The sequence below is a fragment of the Oratosquilla oratoria genome, chromosome 24 (assembly GCF_046742065.1).
Source record: "Oratosquilla oratoria isolate Oo_2021 chromosome 24, ASM4674206v1, whole genome shotgun sequence".
Lineage (NCBI taxonomy): Eukaryota > Metazoa > Arthropoda > Malacostraca > Stomatopoda > Squillidae > Oratosquilla > Oratosquilla oratoria.
This window is the reverse complement of record NC_134800.1, coordinates 401,727-416,726: the sequence shown is the minus strand read 5'-3', so window position 1 is coordinate 416,726 and position 15,000 is coordinate 401,727.

Genomic DNA, 15,000 nt, shown 5'->3' with positions numbered 1-15,000 from the left:
AAGCTAACAGAGCATTAGGTTTCATTGCTAGGACGGTAACGAATAGAAGTGCAGAGGTAATTATTAAAATTTATCTAACGATAGTTAGACCCATCCTCGACTATGCGGGATAGTTTTGGTCTTCGTCCTACAGAATGGACATCAATTCACTAGAATCTCTACAGAGAAGAATGACCAAAATGATACATGGACTCAGAAATTTGCCTTACGAAGAGAGGCTTAGGCACCTTAACTTACACACTCTGGAAAGACGCAGAGTGCGGGGTGATCTAATAGAGGTGTTCAAGTGGATCAAAGGCTTTTACAAGCGTGATGCAAACAGGGTCATCATATTAAAACAACAGAGCAGGACTCGCAGTAATGGTTATAAACTGGACAAATTTAGATTTAAAAAGGAAATAGGCAAGAATTGGTTTACTAATAGGGTGGTCGACGTATGGAATACACTTACTAACCATGTAGTAAGCGCTGAAACTATCAGTTGTTTTAAGAAACTATTAGACAACTTTATGGATGGGGATGACAGGTGGTGATGGATACGGAGCTGCCTAGTGTAGGCCTTATTGTCTCTTGCAGTCTCCTTCATTCTGATGTTCTTATATGTATATATATGTATGCATATATATATATATATATATATATATATATATATATATGTATATATATATATATATGCGTAAGTAACCACTAGGAAAAGTAAACTAACGAAGCAGAGCGCTTTCGTATAATTACATCTTCAGTGCAGATACAAAGAAGGAATTATAAAATGAAGAAACAAGGTACAGAATATATGACATAGTGAAGAGGGCATTCGGAGAGGTAGTGGAAGAAGTACACGTGACGGACGTTTGGGCCGTCCTGGTAGCCAACAAGTGTTTTTATTGCATATATATATATATACATACATGCATATAAATATATATATATATATATATATATATATATATATATATATATATATATATAAGAAGTGAGGTGAGAAGAATATATATATATATATATGAATATATATATATATTTATACATATACATACATATATATATATATATATATATATATATATATATATATATATATATATATATATATCAAGTTATTAGTTATGGCGGTCCATCGTTGCCGATGACGACGCTGTTCTGCATCCGTTTGTGTAGATGAAGAGTTTGTGAGGATGATGAAATTTTAATGACTGTCGTTCATGCCATCGTAGGTGGCTGTTGAGTCCAATGCGGGAGCCACACATTTTATCACATTTGTGGCAAAGGTGTTCTTCACGAGGAGTTGGTTGGGCTCCAGCCATACGTTGGTGACGTTTAGAGCGGTTTTCGGCTCTCTTTCGTGAAGTTTCAATTGCAAGTGTGTTAGTACCACTCGTACATACTGTCCTCCAAGTCTGTCTGTCTACTGCTAGTGTCTCGAGCTCGTTTGGATTAATATTACATTTTATGAGTAGGTCTTTACAGTGATCTTTGTATCTCTTCTTAGGGCCTCCCACGCTTCTGCTTCCTGAGGATAGCTGACCATACAACATTTGTCTTGGAAGCCGATTTTCGGGCATTCTGATAGTATGCCCCACCCAGCGGAGATGGCGTTGCGCCAGGAGGGTTTCAATGCTGCTCGTTTGAGTTCGGTGGTATAACTCATCGTATGTCATTCTATCCTTCCATGATATACCTAGTATCCGCTGGAGACACCTGGTGTGAAAATTCTCCAGGGTGCGGATATGGCGTCTATAGGTAGTCCAAGTTTCTGAGCCGTAAAGCAGGGTGGATATACATACGGCTTTATATACTGCTGCCTTGGTATCTATTCTGAGATTGTTATTTGAGAAGACTGTCTCTGAGGCGGCCAAAGGCAGAGGAGGCAAGATTGATTCTTCTTTGGATATCCAGGTCCATCGAGCAGTCTGAGTGGACGACGCTGCCGAGGTACGTGAAATGTTCTACTGTTTTAACGGGTTCTCCATTGGCGAGAAAAAGGTGAGGTGTCTCAGGTGGATGTATAGTTTGAACAAATATTTCTGTTTTTAAGGTATTGACTCTGAGACCCATGGCAGTATAAGTGGAGGAAAAGACATCAAGTATATTCAGCAGATCTTCGGCGTCAAGCGCAACAATGGCACAATCATCAGCATACTGCAGTTCTATTACCTGCGTGGAAGAGACTTTAGTTCTGGCGTGCAGGCGTCGGGTGTTAAACAGGCTGCCATCTAGCCGGTGTTGAATACTTATGCCAGCATCTCTTCCCAGGGCTGCATGAGTGAGCTTTATTAGGGCAAGTAAAAAGATGTTAAAAAGAGTGGGTGCAAGGACACAGCCCTGCTTAACTCCAACCTTTACTTCAAACGGTTCTGAGAGTGTGCCGCATACTTGAACCCGTGCTTGCATCCCTTCATGCAGGCCTTTGAGCACAGAGAGAAAATTGGGAGGGACTCCCATCTTTTCGAGAAGTAACCATAAAAGGGGGCGGTTTACTGTGTCGAAAGCCTTCGTAAGATCGATGAAGGCGATAAAAATATCTTTCTTTTGTTCCCTGGCTTTCTCTTGCAGCTGACGCAGGCAGAACACCATGTCTGTGGTGCTACGATGTTTGCGGAAGCCACATTGGCTCTCCGGGAGGTTTGTTTCGGTTATTTTATCCGTAAGCCGAGAAAACATGATCTTAGCTACAATATTACCGGCCACCGCTAGGAGTGATATGCCCCTGCTATTGCCACAGTTAGCCCTTCTTCTTATAGAGGGTGATGATATTTGCATCTTTCAGTATGTGAAGTACCTCCCCAGTTGCCCAGACCTCGCTGATAAGTTTGTGGAGATAAACTTTTAGTAGGTAGCCTCCTTGTTTAAAGAGCTCTGCTGGGATCCCATCTGGCCCTGGGCTTTTGTTGTTTTTTAGCTCGCTAATAGCTCTTAGGACTTCTCCCATTTCTGGTGGATTGTCTAGAGAGACCATGGTGGGAAGATTGGGTAGGCTGTCAAATATGGTAGGTATGATGGGATTAACCTGATTAAGAAGGGTATTAAAATGTTCAGCCCATCTGGAGGTAATTTGCTCATTGCATTTCAGCAGTGTGGTTCCATCTGCTGCTCTAACTGGATGGATGCTATGCCTTTTTGGACCGTAGAAAGCCTTGACTGCATTGTAAAAGCCGTGTGAGTTGTTGCTGTCGGCATATTGTTGCAGTTCTGATGCCCTGGCTTGCCACCATTCGTTCTCCTTTGTCTCAATTCCCTCTGCACCTCTGCTCTGATGTTGGTAAATCGATTTTTCAAAGCACTGGATTGGGGATTGTTTAGATAGGCATCATGAGCTTTCTTTTTTACCTCTAATAGTTGGTGAATGCGAGAGGAGTTTTGGTCAAACCAGTCTTGATGGTGTTTTCGCTTGAACCCGAGAGTGTCCACTGCACAATTGTATAAGTCAGAGTGGAGGCGAGTCCATTTGGTTCCTAAGTCAAGTCCTTGATCATGCTGCATAAGGCTCTCTGCAACATTGCAGCGGAACTGTGCGCAGACTTCAGGATCTCCAAGGGAAGCGATATTCAGCTTTTTGGTAGGTGGCGCACTTCGTTGCTGAGGTCGAATTTCAAGGCGGATCTTGCAGCGGACTAATCGGTGGTCTGTCCAGCAGTCTGCACCTCTCATTGCCTTGGTTATGAGAACCTCTTTTCTCTCCGACTGTCGGATTATAATATGATCTAGCTGGTGCCAGTGGCCAGATCGGGGGTGCTTCCATGTATTCTTGTGTTTAGTTTTCAGCTGGAAATTGGTGTTGGTGATGTGTAGTTGGTGTTCGGAGCAAAGTGTAAGGAGTCTATATCCGTTGTCATTGGCTTTACCAACTCCATGCTTTCCCAGGACGCCTGGCCAGATGTCATGCTCTCGTCCAACTCTTGCATTGAAGTCACCCATAAGGAGAACTCTATCGGTGCGGTGGATTGCTTGTAGGCATTCGTTAAGAGAATTATAAAACTCCTCTTTTACACAATCTTCTGCAGCAAGAGTAGGAGCATAGGCACTTATGATGGTGATGTGTTTTCCTTTGCTCAGAGGTACTCTCCATGACATTAGACGTTCACTGATCCCTACGGGTGTATTAGGGATTTGGCGCAGCAGAGATGTTTTGACTGCAAAACCTACCCCGTAGAGTCGTCGCTCACCTTCAGGGAGGCCTTTCCAGAAGAAGGTGTACCCTTCTCCCTCTTCAGAGAGTGAGTCTTCACCACTCAATCGTGTTTCACTAAGAGCTGCAATGTCGATGTTGTAGCGGCTAAGTTCGTGGGCCACCAATGCAGTTCTTCTCCTCGGACGAGGGTTGACATCACTGTCGAGCAAGGTCCTAATGTTCCAGGTCGCAATCTGTAAGGTTCTTTTATTATTCTTTAGTTGGCTGCATAAAAGAGGTGTCCTGATAGCCTGCAGCTGACCATCCGGATATGGTGAAGCGGACAGTATAGATCACCTTTTCTAGATCCCTCCCCGGATTGGGGGAGCACTGCGGGGACTGCTCGTCACATGGGGAGCTGCCGGAGAGGGCTGCCACTTCACCCCAACCCTCGGCGACCATCTACCCCATGCCGCCTACGTGCAGGTAGGAGCTAGACACTTCCAACCGCACCTACAGTTTGTGCCTACCGCTCCATCCCCATCGCCGCAGGACTTGTCGGGTATGACGATGATGGTGATGATGAAGGGATTGCAGAACAGAAGCCTGCGCATATGATATATTAAAGTGGGTGGCAGGTGGCGCAATCCTGCCTCCCACATACTATGAGGGGTGAGGGGGTGCATGCGCAATATAGGCTTAAGGAACTTTTAAGTGTACATTTAAGTTACTTTTAAGCTATCTTTAAGACCAAGCCTCTGCCCTCTAAATGCTGGAGTTTTACCTTCACGTGGTACCCCTGTTTTCTACCGAAGTTACTCCAGCGACCGAGTGTCGAGCGGTATAACTCGTCACTCTGTGCCCTGGAGTCGCTATGGCCCACTGAAGTGTGAATACGCCCTGGCGCATTACCAACCCCTGCCCCACTGCCTTGTGGGTTACCCTTGGATGGGCAAAGGATACAGGGAGCAAACCCCGAGATAAAAACCTGTGGTGGCGCCCCGCAAAAGGCAAGGCCCAATAGACCGAGCACTTGGCAGGCTCCTGCAACCCTCTTCAGCAGGCGTTCGTCTGGATCTCTCTTGCCATCGTCATATGCTGAGGTTGGCCATAGTATATATTTATACATTATATATATATATATATTTATATATATATATATACATATATATATATATACATATATATGTATTTATATATATACATATATACATATATATATGTACATATATATATATATATATATATATATATATATATATATGTATATATATGTACATGAATATATTGTATATATATATATATACACATATATATGTACGTGTATATATTGTATATATATATATATATATATATATATATATTACAAAGGATTACAAAGGCGGAGCATGCCGACAGGAGATCTTTTGGTCCATATCTAGGTCGGATGCGAAAAACATAATAATAATAAATTAATAAATAAAAACTATAATAATGTAAATAACAAATAAAATACACAGATAAATGCATAGGTATAGTGAAATAATAAATAAACAGGTAAATAGTAAATAATAATAAATTGACATGATAAATGAGAATCAAACAAACAAATGATAACAACTTAGTCCACTCCATTAGATTTACAGTAGAAATTGAAGAAGAAGGAGTAATGCCGTTCCTAAATGTAAAAATTCACAGAACAGAAAGAAACTTCAAATTTAGCATACACAGGAAATTAACTAATGTAAGCTCATATATACATTACTACTCTTCTCATCACGATAATGTAAAAAGATCTGTTTTCTCATTGATGTTCTCTTAGGGCATTAAGCATCTACAGCCCTGAGTACATTGATGAGGAAATAAGAAATATCTATGACATAAGTGCCAAACTGAAATATCCAAAACATTTCATTGATACTTCATACAACTTTGCCAAAAAATCATATCATAACCCCTATCCAAACAATCACTTTGTCTATAATAATTTATTGGTATTACCCTTTAATGAAAACATAGTCAATGACCCCAAGTTACTCAAGAAATTCAATGTTAATGTAGCCTTTAAGAATAGTAACACTGTTAAAAAATACCTCACCAACAATTCAAAAAACTGTCCCAAAGGTATATACAAAATCCCCTGTAAATCATGTAACCAGTTCTACATCGGTCAAGCAGCAAAAGACCTCGAAATTAGAATCATACAACATAAGAAATGTGTTAAAGATGGAAATATGTCCAGTGATATTTTACAAAGGATTACAAAGGCGGAGCATGCCGACAGGAGACCTTTTGATCCATATCTAGGTCGGATGCGAAAAAAAAAAATCATATTAATAATAAAACAATAAATAAAAACTATAATAATGTAAATAACAAATAAAATACATAAATAAATGCATAGGTATAGTTAAATAATAAACAAACAAGTAAATAGTAAATAATAATAAATTGACATATAACTAATAATAAATGAAAATCAGACAGACAAATGATAACAAAACAAAAGCAAATAATATAAGATAAATTATAATCATTACAGCATCTTACTTAGGTATTTATCTAACTGATTCTTAAAGCTTCGAACTGAACTACATTGCACTACCTGTGCAGGAAGTTTATTCCATTCATTTACTACACGGTTGGCAAAGTTGTTTCTACCTACTTCCAAATTGAATCTATTTCCGGATAGTTTGAGACCATTGTTTCTTGTCTGATTCTCATTCAATGTGAAAATTTTGTCACTTTTGATGTTGTCAATTCCCTTTAAAATCTTAAAGACCTGTATCAAGTCACCTCTGAGTCTACGCTTTTTTAGGGAAAACAGATTCATGTGTTTTAGTCGATTTTCGTATGATCTATTTTTGATATTTGGAATCAGTTTTGTGGCTCGCCGTTGTACTTTTTCCAGTCTGTCAATGTCTTTAATGAGACTCGGTGACCATACGGAAACAGCATATTCCAAATGTGGACGAACTAACGATTTATATAGCTTGTTAATGAGTGATGGACTTTTGAAATCAAAAGAACGCGCAATCAGTCCCAGAATATTATTTGCTTTCTCAGAGGCTGAAATACACTGCTTGGATGATTTGAGGTCGTTACTGATAATTACGCCGAGATCTTTTTCACTATCCACTTTTGTTAACGAATTACCAAATAACTTGTAATCGTACTTACTGTTATTTTTACCTATGTGCATTACCTTGCATTTACTTGTGTTAAATTTCATTAGCCACTTTTCAGACCATTGCTGTAATTTATATAAATCTTCTTGAATATCTAATTGGTTTGAGTGATCATTTGCCACTCCGCACAGTTTTGTATCATCAGCAAATTTGGAAACAGTAGATTTTAGTCCATGGTCTATATCATTTATATATACTATGAATAGAAGTGGCCCAAGAATGGAACCCTGAGGAACTCCACTTGCAACACATTTCCATCCAGAAGTTTTTCCATTTAAAACAACTCTCTGTTTTCGACCATTCAACCAATTACTAGTCCAACCTAATAGGCTACCACTTATTCCATGCAAAGCTAATTTAGTAAGTAGTCTTTCGTGTGGGACGGTATCAAAATCTTTTGCAAAGTCTAGATATATTAAATCTATATTGTTTCTTTTGTCATAATTCGAGATAACTGTGTTGTAGAATTCGAGTAAGTTAGTCACGCAAGAACGTTTCCGTCTGAAACCATGCTGGCTATCATTTATCAAACGGTTACTTTCTAAATGATGTTCGATAGCATCTCTGATGATAGTTTCCATTATTTTTCCTACGATTGAAGTCAAACTTATAGGTCTATAGTTATTTGGTTTCTTTTTTGTCACCTTTTTTGAATATGGGAGTAACGTTAGCTAGCTTCTATTCTCTTGGGACATCTACGGATATGATGGATTTCTTGAAAATAATTTCTAATGGAACAACAATCTCATTTTTTATTTCCTTTAAGATTCTTGGATGCCAACCGTCGGGCCCTGGTGTTTTATTAACTTTGAGTTTGTCTATACACCTTTTAATTTTTTCTTTTGTTATATTTACCGTAATGAGTAAGTTTACCCCAGACTTTTCACAGGTTTCAGTTTGGAATTCACTTTGAGGTGTTTCGTTTACGAATACCGAGCTAAAATAATTGTTTAAGATATTACACATTCCTTCATTTGAATATTCAAGTTGACCGTCAGCAGATAATAGTGGACCAATGTGATTCCTAACAACCTTTTTATCTCTAATGTAACTATAGAATTCTTTGGGATTCTCTTTGCGATTTTCACTTCGTATTGTCGTTTTCTTTTTCTTATTGTCTTTTTTAAATCTCTCTGTATTGATACATAACTTTCATAGTCATTAGATGCACCCGAGCACTTATATTTCTTATAAGCCTGTCTCTTTTTAGCAATACTTTTTTCAATTTCTTTGTCGAGCCACTTTGGGCGAGCCTGATTTGGGGGACGTCTGTCCTTAAAAGGAATGTAAGTTTGAATCATCTTAGTGAGCGTATTTTGAAATATTTCCCACATCTGATCTACAGGTCTTTCGTTTAATTTTGCCTCCCAATCTGTAAGCTGAAGCTCCTGACGTAGTTCTATGAACTGAGCTTTACTGAAATCAGGTATTTTAGAAACACAAGTATCTATTCTAAAATTGTTTAGGAGTTTGAATCTAACTAAGTTGTGATCGCTATTTGCAACAGATTCACCGACTTCTACATCAGTTACCATGCTTTCGCGGCTAGTGATCAAAAGATCGAGTAAGTTTCCATATCTTGTGGGCTCTTTTACATGCTGAATTAAGTAATTGTCACCAAGAAAATCAATCAAGCGACTACCTATATGGCCATGTTCAAGGGTCATCCAATCAATGTCAGTAAAATTGAAATCACCCATTATCAATAAATCCCGGTTGCAGAAACTAGACAGTTCTTGAAATAACAGTTTGTCGTCTGCTAATGATAATGTCTTTGGCCTATATATTACACCTATATTCATTTTTTGTCCATTTGTTTGGGTTAACTCAACCCACAAACTATCATATGCATCCTGTTTCACTTTCTCTAAAACACAAGCATGAACATTGTTTTTAACGTACAATAGAACACCCCCACCTTTCTTGTGGTTTCTATCCTGATGAAAGTATTTAAATCCCGCAATATTAAATTCAGCTTCGAACTCTGTACCATTTAACCATGTCTCAGTTATTCCTATCATATCGGGATTTTCGCTTTTGACATACGCCTGTATTTCTTGAAATTTGTTCCTAATACTGCTAATACTGCTAATACACCTCAGTACATTTAACCACCCTATTAATTGGGAGGAAGCTAAAATAATAACTTATAGTAACAATATAGTCGAAAGAAATGTAATCGAAAGCAGTTTAATCAAGACCACACAAGATGATAATGTAAACCTTAATCTAGGATTATATAAACTAGACAACTTTATTTGTAAAGAAATTTCTAAAATGTATAAGTTGTAGCCATGTAGGACAGTTGGTCCACACTATAACCCACTTTGTACCTTTTCACTATGTATTATTTGCACTGAAAATGATAATATAATCTAGACAAAATTGGTAAAGAAATTTATAAAGTGTATAAATTGTAACCATGTAGGATAACTTTATTTGTAAAGAAATTTCTAAGATGTAAGTTGTAACCATGTAAGCACACACGGACAGTTGGACCACACTATAACCCATATTGTCTGCACCCCTGCACCTTTCACTATGTATTATTCGCACTGAAAAAATGATAATACAAACTAAACAACTTAAAAAATTTTTTTTTATAAGATATATAAATTGTAAACATGTAGGACATTTCCGCACCCATTGTAAACGCAGACGGACAGTTAGTCCATGGGTACTACATTACCTCTCTCACCAGGATGTCTCCACGTCCCCCATGTTTCCCACCTATATATTCTGCACCTGTGTATCTTTCACTATGTATTATTTGCACTGAAGATGTGAATATACGAAAGCGCCCTGCTTTGATAGTTTTTCTTCGTGGTCAACCTTGCATATATATATATATATATATATATATATATATTTATCTCTATATATATAAACATACATAAATATATACATACATATATATATATGTATATATATATATATATATATATATATATATATATATATATATATATATATGTGTGTGTGTGTGTGTGTGTGTTTTAGAAGTTCTGCCATGGGCTTCGACCGTGCGTCCATAATCACGAAGTCAAGACGCTAGCAACCGAGCTACGTGTGATGGTTCAAAAGGACTGAACAAGTCCCCGACCACGCTTCACGCAACATCAGAAGATCTAGTCTTATTTTCATCCAATCCCCGTATTAGGCGAGCCCTCCGACAAGTTATGTATGTTAAAGACAGATTGAACATTTTTAGAAGCTCTGCCATGGGATTCGAACGCTGACCCGTGCGTCCATAATCAATCTGTTTTTAACATACACAACTTGTCGGATGGTGAGTTTATATATGTATATATATATATATATATATATATATATGAGAGTGATAGGTGGGGAAGGGTAAATGAAGATGGGTTTTTAGAATACGTCCTAACGTTTCGGTCACTATGACCTTCTTCAGAGGACTCAGAGGAAGGTCATGGTGACCGAAACGTTAGGACGTATTCTAAAAGCCCATCTTTATTTACCCTTCCTCACCTATCACTCTCTCATTTGTCTAAAACAATTTCTAAATATATATATATATATATATATATATATATATATATATATACATGCATATATGTATGTATTTATGTATGTATACATACATATATACATACATATATATATATGTGTGTGTGTGTGTATGTATATATATATATATGTATATATATATATATATATATATATATATATATATATATATATATGTATGTATATATTCATTTACTTTTTCGTTTAGGAATATCCCCTGTGGGGCTACAAGGAGAAGGAACAGCACCCTAAGGTTTGGGTCTTTTAATGTGCGTGGATGTGGTACAGATGAGAGTAAAAGGGAAGAGATAGGTAGTATGTTTGTGAGAAGAACGATGGATGTGTTGGCTTTGAGTGAAACTAAGTTGAAAGGGAAGGGTGAGTGTAAGTTTGGGAGTGTAAGTGGGAGGTTATCAGGAGTGAAGAGAGGGCGAGGGAGGGAAGGGGTGGCTATTCTAGTAAGTGAAGAGATAGGTAAACGTGTAGTGGAGTGGAAGGAGGTTTCCTCAAGGATAATGTGGATGAAGGTGAAACTGGGAAAGGAGATGTGGGTCTTTGTAAGTGCATATGGGCCTGGCAGTGAGAAGAGTGTAGAAGAAAGGGAGGCATTTTGTATATATTTAAATGAGTGCATAGAGGATTTAGGGAGAAATGTCAATGTAATAGTACTGGGAGACCTTAATGCTAGGGTAGGAAATGTTCCAATCGATGGAGTGATTGGGAAATGTGGAGTTCCAGGAAAGAATCGTAGTGGAGAGTTGATGGTGGAAATGTGTCTAGAAAGAGAGTTGATGATAGCAAATACAGTGTTTCGGAATAAAGTCAAGCATAAGTACACATGGGAGAGGGTGGTGGAGGGAAGGGTGGTAGATAGAGCGCTAATGGATTATGTAGTGGTAAATAGGATGATGATAGGAAGAGTTAGGGATGTACATGTGCTAAAGGGAAAGGGTGGGGGAATATCAGATCATTTTTTGGTGGAAGGTAAGTTGAGAGTGGAGGATAGATGGAGAAAGAGGAAAGGGACAAAAGGTAGGGAGGTTCTTAGAGTGAACTCTTTAAATGAAAAGGAAAAGGAGAAGGAGTACGAAAAGAAGCTGAAGGAGGAGTGGGAGGGAGTGAAGGATAGAGTAGAGCTAGGTGTGGAGGAGGAATGGGGATGGTTCAAGGAGGGAGTCGTAAATTATGCAAGGTTGGTGTGTGGAACAAGAAGGACAGGAGGAAATAGAAGGAAGGGTAGTGAATGGTGGGATGAGGAAACAAAGAAGGTTGTAGAAGAGAAGAAGCGAGCTTTCACAGATTGGTTACAAAATAGGACGAGGGAGTCACATGAGAGGTACAAAGAAAAGAAAAGAGAAGCAAAACAAAAGGTAAAGGAGGCAAAGAGGAGAGCAGATGTGAAATGGGATAAGAGTATGACAGAAATTTTTGAAAGTAATAAAAAGATGTTTTGGAAAGAAATTAAGAGAGGAAGAGGAGGCGAATCAAGTAGAGAAGAAAAGGTAAAAGGTGCAAATGGAGAGATGATAATGGAAGAGAAAGCAGTAAGGAGAAGATGGGCAGAATATTTTAGGGAGTTGCTAAATGTGAAGGAAGATAGGGAGGGAAAGATAGTTGTAGTGGGAAATGCGAAGAAAATGAGAGTGATGAGTGAGGAAAATGGAGGAGAAATAAGGAAGGATGAGGTGAAGGCAGTTGTTAAGATGATGAAAGCAGGTAAGGCACCTGGTCTGGATGGATGCCATGAAGAATGTCTGAAAAAGGGAGGTACAGTGATAGTGGACTGGTTGGTGAGGTTATTTAATGTTTGCTGGAGAGAGGGTAGAGTACCGGAGGACTGGAGGAGTGCCTGTATAGTTCCTCTTTACAAGGGAAAAGGGGACAAGCGTGAATGTAGTAGTTTCAGAGGGATTAGCATGTTAAGTGTAGTTGTTGTTGTTGATGTCGTTCCCTAGACTGTCTGTCCGAGCAGTCCCGTCTCCCCAAGGAAGGCCACAGCCGAAACTGGGGTTTCCCACAAATCCTTTATAGAGCGTATGTTGTGTTGTTTGCGTGCATGATTGTGTATAATGCAGTCTTCCATTATGTGTTGTATGGTATGGGGTGAAGTGTTACATCCTGGGCAGCTGTTCACAACACGGTCGTCCAGCCTCTTCTGGTAGCTTAGAAGGGCTGGGTGGTGACCGCATCGCAGTCTGGGCAAGTGGACTCTGTCCTTTCGTGGGAGAGAGGATTCAGAAGGGTGGATATCAGGGGGTCTGGCATGCAGCAGTGTGTTGTCTTTCAGTGTGTTAATGGAGCGGTGAGTGATAAGATTATGAATATGTTTCCGGAGACTGGTATTTGGTGGTTGTGGAGGAAGAGAAGAGAGTATCTGTGCGTAATAAAGGTCTTTGGGTGTAGTTTTAATGTTTCTTGGTGTGTGTGGGTGTTCTGCTATGTAGTGTAGCGGGTGTGATGTGTTTGTGGTGGCTGCAGCAAGTGTTTGTGTGCCTCTCATGTCGAGGTGGTCCTTGACTTTGAGGACTTTTGTTTCATGGTGTAAATGGTCTGTAGGTGTTGTATTTGTGCAGCCTGTAATTGTTTTTAGGGCTTTGTTTTGTATGATTTGAAGGGTGTTGTGGTGTGTCTCACTGAGATTAGGAGCCCATGCAGGACTCGCATAATTCATCACTGAGCGTATGCATTGTTTGTATATTGTTATATTAGTTTCTTTGTTTTGTCCAAATGTTGTTCCAGTGATTGACTTAAGTGCGTTAAGTCTAGGTGTGCATTTGTTTTTTATGTTTGTGAGGTGTTGTTTGAAAGACATGGATGTATCGTATGTTACACCAAGAATTTTCGGTGTGTTTGTGTGTGGTATTAGAGTGTTGTTGATGTAGAGATGAGGTATGTATTTGTGTTCTTTTGTCCAGTTGGTGAGAAGTGTTGCTGTAGATTTGGTTGGAGCTATTTTGAGTCTGTTTGTGATGAACCATGTGTTGAGTGTGTCAAGGTAAGGCTGGATTATTTCTGCAGCTTTGTCTGTGTTACGATGTGTGCATGTGATTGTTATGTCGTCTGCGTAGGAAGAGATTTGTATTTCTGAGGTGTCTGGTGTGGGTAAGTCATGCATGTATAGATTAAATAATGTGGGGGATAGAACCGAGCCCTGTGGTACTCCGTTCTTAATGTTTCTGATGTGCGATGATTGGCCATTATATGACACATGAGCATTCCTGCCTGCCAGATAATTGGCCAGCCATCTTTTGGTGTTATTGTGCATGTCTGTGTTATATATCTTATTTGTTAGGTTGTGGCGGGGGATAGCATCAAAAGCTTTACTAATGTCCAATGTTATAAGAAGTGTTCTGTGGTGGGGCCTATCTGAATTGATGCCATCTAAAATTCTTTGTGTGAGGTTTGTCAGAAGAGTGTTTGTGGAGTGTAGTGGCCTAAAACCGTGTTGTGAGTCAGCAAGGGGAATATATGGTGTGACAAGTTTAAGTATTAGGCGTTCAATGACTTTAGAGGGGGTGCAGAGAAGTGTGATTGGGCGGTGCGATGTTGGGATTGTTGGGTCTTTGTTCGGTTTTGGAATGGTGATTATTTTACCATGCTTCCAGATGTCGGGTATAGTGTTGTGTGAATAGCTGTAGTTTGCAATGTTTGTGAGTGCGTGTATACCTTGTGGTCCAATGTGTTTTAGGTGGATGTTGCTTATGTTATCAGGGCCACAGGCAGATGAGTGCTTGAGATTATGCATTATGAGTTTTGTCTGACTGTCTATGAAGGGTGTATAGTCTGAGTCTGTGGGGAAGTCTTTCTTACGTCGAATGGTGCGTCGGTCGTCAGGGTGAGATGTAAGATGGCTCGTCTGTGCAAAATGAAGTATGAGTGCGTTTGCTTGTTGTCTGTTTGAGGGTAGATTATCTGTCCTGGAGCTGCAACGTCTACGTCGTGGGACCACCCCCCAACCCCAAGAGTTGGGGGCCAATCAGCAGCAACCACCCCTGGCCATCAGCTCTACGCAGATGGCACCGATCCCCAAGGAGGAGCTACGCCTACCTGGGGGAGTACCACAATCCTTTGTTAAGTGTAGTTGGGAAGGCTTATGGGAGGATCTTGATTGAGAGGATTAGGAGAGGAACAGAAGGAGTAATTGGTGAAGAACAGTGTGGATTTAGGATAGGTAGAGGTTGTGTAGATCAGATCTTT